Below are 7,532 nucleotides of genomic sequence, written 5' to 3'. Positions count from 1 at the left end.
TACGAAAGAGTTGATTAACCTGATGAGGATACTTTCTTTCAGGTTCATCAACTCTTTCATATCCTGCAAGGCCTGGCTATCCAGTACGCCCTTGAATAGGCTGGGAGGCTTGACATCCCGCTCCCAACATGGGACTAGCCAGGCAGGTGGAAACACCCCGTACAGGTGTGGCCACCTGAAGTTTTAGGGGCGAAGCTCCTTAGGGTTGGGTCTGTCCCTCCTCTGTAGTAGTAGTAGCAGTCGTAGTAGGTAGCCACGTCTACATTTATGAGAAAAAAAATTCCGAAAGTTGTGTCCGTCGCGCGGCGCTAACCACTACGCAACGAAGCGCACATGAACACACGCACCACGATGACAATAAATACCCAACATTAAGAAAGACTGCGCGTTTCTTACGCGTTTGTGCTAGCGCGTTACGCCCCGTGTAAGAAGCTGGTGTAAGACGCTGTGGCATCTCCGCCTTACCTCCGTATTCATAAACGCCCTCCTGGACTTGAACTTGACTGCCACCGGCCTGGGCAGCGCGTTCGAAACGCGTTGAGGCCGGTGGCAAGTCAAGTTCAAGTCGAGGAGCTCGTTTATGAATACGGGGTTATACTCTTCAGCAGTCATGTTGATTGGCGTCTGCAAACGCGGTGCACCGATCCGGCATGTGTCAACGCTGCGTAAGACGCTGTGGCCCTCTCCCCCTTACTAGAGAGTACTGCACGTTTCTAACGCGTTTGTGCTAGCGTCCCCTTAAGTGGGACATGGTTCACTTATAATGAAGGGCGCTGTTTATAAAATAGGAACGACGTCACATATGGCGCGTGTCATTGGTGGAAGTCAATCGTTTCGATTTAGTGTGGCGAGACTGGGTGGCGAATTACACGAAGATTCACGGTGTTACCGATGATTGCCTACGGAGCTTCGACCACATCATCATCATTAACCCGTGGATGATGCGGTGTTTTTTTTTTCACCCTCCATCAGCACTAAATGTGATAGGTTGAAATTGGTTTCTAAATCACATCCTACACCGTTTTGAGTGTAAGGGTGGGTTTATAGTTTGATGTACCCACCAGTGGGAGTAAATTATGTGACAGTGTGCAGAAGCTGAAGCTTGTGCTGGCGCAGTCGACTCGGTGCTGCTGCACCAGATAAATCGAGAGGAGAGTTCGCGCATGGGCAGTTAGGTCCTCATGGTAGCGGTCGCTTGGGCTAATGTCATCTAAATCAAGCGAGAAAGCGGCTGGAGCTCTACAAAGCTGTACACAAAGTGACGGCCACAGTGGACCATGCTACGTTGATTTAGTCGGTGTTTTGATCTCTGTTTCACTCCGGAATATTCATGCTGCCAGCTCCACGGTCACACTGGCGCTGTAATCTAACTTTGGGAGCACATTAACTTTTCCAACTGTGTATTTGAAGGTGGGCCAGCCCTGAGTGCAGTGTCGGAAGCCTCTGTAGAATGTGACTGGGCGGATAATGTGTACGGAAGGCAGTGTATACCTAGCCCTGTATACCTAGTCAGAAATCACAATGTAGCATCGATGGCCTCGGCTGGAACCACACTTATCCCACATGATATTGTCGTGAATCTTGAAATAATTTTCTTTCGTCGTGATGAAATTAGACAAATGATTCTTCTAATTTTATTGCGATAGCAATTATATGGACACTCCAGGCGAATTTCTGCCGTCGTCGTCGCCGTGATGTTCCGTATAAAGTTCAACGGTGATAAAATCGTCGCCGCGTGCCGTGCGTTCTGTGCGCGAGCTAAAGCGTGCGAGGGTGAGCCTGCAACTACAGCTTCATCTCGCGCACGTTGAGAGGAAGGCGGCCGGAAGCATACGCTCTCGTTCACGCGCGAGTCACGCGGAGGAGGTGACAGAGATGGGAGGGGGGGGGGGAGGGTGCGTTCTGCTTATGCGGCTGCTGCTCACGGAGCTATCTTGAAAACGATGTGCGACGCGGCAGAAGTGTGCGCCCGCGGGGCCTCATCTTCAAAGCGATCTGCGAGGGGCCAAAGTGCATTCGCCGAGTGCCGGTAGCGTCGTATGCGCTGCGCTTTCCACGTTTACTTCTCGTTGAAGCGAGAGCCATCGCGAAGGTCAATTTGCTCACTGCCGCTTGCGGGCTTTCTCACTCCAGCGTTTTGACGAGCTCTCGCGGTGATCGAGCAAAATGTGTTTCATGTTTACCCGTGCGCGCGTGACACCGTGCTTGTTTATTTAATTAGTAAGCGAATATTTACAACTTCGTACGGCCGATAAAAACTACTATCCTTAATTCGTATAGCTTTCTACTAATTTGCTATCGCAATCGATGCTTCGCCTTTCGGGCGAAACTTCGACTTTTCTATTACACAGCACGTGAAGCTTTGTTCTCACAAATAGCTGCTACATAATATTTTAATAGCAAGTTCCAGCGCTTTCTATCATGCAGGTGTTGCAATCGATTTCAAGGTCTGGTAGATCAACAACTGTCACGCTTGGAAGCGAAGTTCTCAGGGTTGTTTATCGAACGCTGTTCTTTAACTTTGCTCGAAAAAAAGTTGTAAGGCTTGGTAGCAGAGTCGATTCCATATTTATTTTCGCAATGCTTAATGGAACGCCTGATTGAACACTCAGTTTTGGTAAGCAATACCAAGTATCCCAATACCAGTACAGTTTGCGATAAAATGTGCAGAACCGTCCGCTGAACTTTTTGGAATGGTTTCTTTCCATTGTACGGAACCTTGCTGAAACAGTGAGGCGTCTGGTTAGGATGGTAAAACTTCCGGACGTCTTCACATTTTGTTCGCAACCCTTGTGAGACGATGGCCGAAGCGGTTTGGAGCGGCTCTATTAGTTTGCACTGGTTCAGGCTCAGCCCCCAAATGGCGTCACACTTTCTCGGTTCGAATTGAGTTCTTCTTCGGCGAAAAGAAGCGGCTAAATTCCGATTACGTTTCAATTCCGGGTACTATTCGACGACCTCGTTTCATTAATTGTAGCCCCCTTTTTTTAACGCGCATTGAATATATTGCGAGCTGTGCAATACTTCCCTGTCAGTATCTGTCAAAACACGCAAAGTAATACTTGTTGTTGGGCTACTCAGGTTCTACTGTATTACGTACGATAATAACTATGACCACTTAGCCCAAAGCGACATAAAAATAATGGAAGGAAGGAACAAGGTAAACGCTAACTGTCGGCTGTTTATTGTGCACGCAGATACATTGAATACATACGGGAAAACCTTCAAACGCGCATTACCGCACCCGCATAATTTTTTCAGTGAAACGACTCTCCGAGGGAAAGAGGGTGAAAAATTAACGTCGCGCGGTTACTTGACGCCCCAAATTTCCTTATGTGAAAGGTTTCTAATAATTACTTCTGCTTACAATCCTTATTTGGTCTAACAGTGGCTTACACTGATGTTCTTAACACTCGGTAGGCAAGTGCGCCCCGTCCTCACTTCCTAAACACCGCTCGCGTGTTCCCGCGCATGCACATTTATGCAGTGCCTGGTCTAGCCGACGTAGCTCTTGCCTCAAGATATCGCGGCATTCTGTACACTACTACGGTCGCACATTTTACGTACGGCCTGGTGTGTTTCTTCGAGCAACCACGCTTCCTCCTAGTGTCAGAGTTTCTTGCTACTACTAGTGCTTCTAACCACGATTATTGCTGCTTTGTATTGTCCCTTTCTCCCCTTAATTTTTTTATGTGAATATGCGCTAAGTGGCCATAGTTCTTACGGTAGTAATACAAACATACACATGTTTTAAGTTTGTCTATCTTTGGCGATTAGTCTGAGTTTAGATTACTGAAATGCGCATCAGAGTTTTCGAAGAAAAAATAATGCAGCAGCTATACTGTAGTTGTCTAAGTATGCGTGAATATGCTCCCAAATTTCAGTTCGCCCACCCCTAAACTTGAGTTGGCCATCCCCAAATATCAAGTTTCCCGACTCCCAAAGTGAAATTGGCCCACCCAAATGTTAAATTGACCAACCCCCAAATTTCAGTTGGCCGACCCCCAAATTTCAGTTGGCCGCCCCAAATTTCAGTTGGCTCACCACCAAATATCACTTTGCCCACCCCTACCGCATGCGTTGTCTATGGAGCCCTATGCATGCCTATAGATATTCTGTCGTATCAATTTCTTTTTGTTCAAACCATTCCTTATCGATTAAAAACTACCAATCACCTACATTTACACTATTATAATGATTACGTGTCTTAACTTTGCAAATACGCGTTCTTGTGCAGATAAAAGGCATTACACTTTTCGCGTAACGGGGCTGGGTTGCTCGCCAAAGATTGCTTAGGTAAGCATTAAAAGAGAATGCTAGGCCAGCATGCATTACTCTCTACCGCACTGCAGGGCCTGAATCACAGGGGGGGTCAATACTACCACTGAAGCCCCGACTACTGAAGGCCCGGTTTGATATTAGTACTTAACGGGTTTGGTGTCCTGTGCTGTCAGGCTACGGTTCCGGTTCGATCTTTTTTGTAATAAAGTGGACTGATACGGCCCGGCAGGACCTCTGTTTGGTCCTATATGGTCCTCTTTTGACGCCTAACCAAACCGGTCAGGCTCAGCATTAGCTCTGAAGGGTGAGGCTCAGACCTGTTTAGTGACGTATATAGACCGATTTGAAATCAGGCGGGATTGTTCAGTGAATAAATGTTTTTTCTCTAAACAAACCAAATAAATTGTTTTTGTGCGCGCCAATACCATGATCTGATTATCAGCCTTACCATAGCGGGGGACTCCGGATCAGTTTTGACCACATGAGATAACTCAATCTGGGCACCCAATGCCTGATAAAAGCGACGCAGTATGGCTCCGAATTGAACAATGAAATACGTAAATGAAAATGAAAGTGAAGCAAAAATGGGTTGTTAATACAACCAGGTCTCATACGTTGTTAGTGAGAGAAAGCAGTGGTTATAGAAGCAAAACTTGGCTTTTCTTTACCACTCTACCCAAGCAGGACAAATGTCATCGTAAGGGCGGCAAAGGCGAAGGGCCACATCAAAATATGTATTCATCCGCGCTTCCGTCGACGAACATGGCTAAGGGAGTGCTTTCTCGTTTATTTCGTGACATGTCTGGCAGCTACTCTTGAGCAACGTTCACCAGGTTCATTCTTGCCTTCTTTCGGGATGAAGCAACCACGGGATTGTGCCTGTGGGACGCTGAAGGCCTGCGCGCGTAGGAGTCCCGGTATCCGCTTGACATTTCCAGGGAGTGGGGAACTCCGGCCCGAGCGCCCCGCGTGGGTGGCTCGCTGCAGGCGTTTGTTTTTGCGCAGTAAGTGACAGGGTACCGCTCGCTTCTCCGGATGTTGAAATGTAGAGGACCTATTTCATTATGCCCTGTCTAGACTGTCGACAGGTCATCACTGCGGCTATTGTTATGATTCATTTTTAAGGAGAGTGAAACGGTCCTCGCTACGACAACGCAAGTGGCGTTAGTTTAATAGAATTTCTGATGAATGGACGGCGTCGAAGGTAACAATGAAAACAAAACGCCAAGGTGAAACTAAATGGTTGCGTCGGCAGAAAAACAAAAATAAAAATAAAGACATTTTATATAATAATGTCACCTTCGCGTGGAACCAGGAATATTGGTAGCGGTTAAAATTACAATTTCGCGAAGTTAAAAAACGGAAGAAAATATGTCGCAGTTTCACCCGACAAGCGAAGTATAGACTGCGATAGCAAACTAGTGGAAAGCTATACGAAGTAAGCATAGTAGTTTTATCAGCCGTATAAACTTGTAAACATTCGCTTACTAACTAAATCACCGAGCATGGTGCCACGCGCGCACCGGTAAACATGAACACATTTCGCTCGATGACCTCAGAGACTCGCTGTCAAAACGCGGGCGTGAGGAAGCCTGGCAGCAGCAGCGAGCGAATTCAGCCGACGGTAGGAATGCGCTTGGAGTGTCCATATAATTGCTATCGCAATAAAAACAATGTTTTAAGTCACAGAATATCATCAAATGCACATCCTAAAAGGTATACAATACATAGCAGGCATGCGAGTGGGCGTCACTGTTAACGTCCCCTTCATATTTTGAAATTCTTTTTTTCTGAAACCTTTCTTATTCCTTCACTAGCAATCTGTAGGTGTTCTTTTTTTTCGGTGACTTGTCACAAGGCATAAGTACCAAAAAACTAACAGACAGACAAACAAAGAACTTTACTCACTAGGTCCTGAGAAGCCCTGCCGCTCCCACGTGGGGACGGTTAGGCCGAGCCTAACCGCAGCATCGTGGGCTCTCTGGACAGCCAAGTTTGTCGTGAAAGTTCTGAGCTCTGGATGGCAGAGCTCCATTCTTCTTCCGTGATGCGATTGGGCCCCGTAAGAGGGGCATCGCCAGAGCATGTGTTCTAAATTGGTAACAGCCGCGCAGTCGGGGCAAGCAGAGCTAAAAGCCTCGGGAGTTTTCGAATGAAAAAGGAAAAACATGAAATAAAGATAATGCCACATAGTGCTAGCGCACTTTCCCATTATTTAGCGGGTTTCTCTGTCTCATCTGCCACATTCGAATTTAGGCTGGCCTCCCCGAGCATCTTCTGCCTCTCCTGCTCGCATGCTCGGAATAAAGATTATGGCACAACCCATTTTGCGATGCCTGTCTCTGTTAATGCGTTAAAGCAACGTCGCTACACACCTCATTGGTAAAGCCACGTTATATATAGTCTGTAGTGGTCATTCCGAGACTTGCGCCACTTCCGCCAAGTCTGACATACGCTATCGCCGTTATCAGACCACTTTGCGTATGGCCCTCACTTGCCAAGATCGCTTACGAGCGTAACGGCACGCTGACGATGCAGTGACAGCGATGGAATATACCGAAGAAAAAGCGGCGTCGATGGAATTATGGAGCGTCGTCGATGGTCCACCGACGATGACATGACCACGGCAACATAATTACCATTGAATGGCCACCTAACCATTCAATGGTAATTATGTTGGTAATTATGTTGCCGTGGTCATGTTGCCGACGACTGATGACATGACCACGGCAACATAATTACCATTGAATGGCCACCTAACCATTCAATGGTAATTATGTTGGTAATTATGTTGCCGTGGTCATGTCATCAGTCGTCGGCATCCCCACCTTCTTATGACGACGACTGCGTTATAAAAATACAACACGTTCAAACAATTATCAGTATTTAAAGCGATAAACTCAAAATAAAGTTCCTGCCGCTAACGACAGAGCACGCTTTCCATCAGCTATTTCATGTTTTAAATTATCAGTACTGAATGATTCCCGGCCTCTCGGTGGAATATTGCTGGAGCCTGAGTGGCCAGCAGCAACCCATGTTTTCTTGCTCTCGATTTAGAAGGCGTTTTATTGCGTCGGGCCTGTGGTGGGCCCTGGTTCGTGGCGCGCAGAGTGCTTGCTGGAAAAGATCGCTACAACAGTGACGCATCCATTAAGGAGACAGTGACAAGAAACAATAAAACAGTTTGGACTTGGGACGTATCCTGCAATAACCATATTTTGTTTAAGTTCGTGGTAAAATGTTGAATATTA

Source organism: Dermacentor silvarum, chromosome 9 (assembly GCF_013339745.2).
Source record: "Dermacentor silvarum isolate Dsil-2018 chromosome 9, BIME_Dsil_1.4, whole genome shotgun sequence".
Taxonomy (NCBI): domain Eukaryota; kingdom Metazoa; phylum Arthropoda; class Arachnida; order Ixodida; family Ixodidae; genus Dermacentor; species Dermacentor silvarum.
This window is presented reverse-complemented; position numbering follows the sequence as displayed.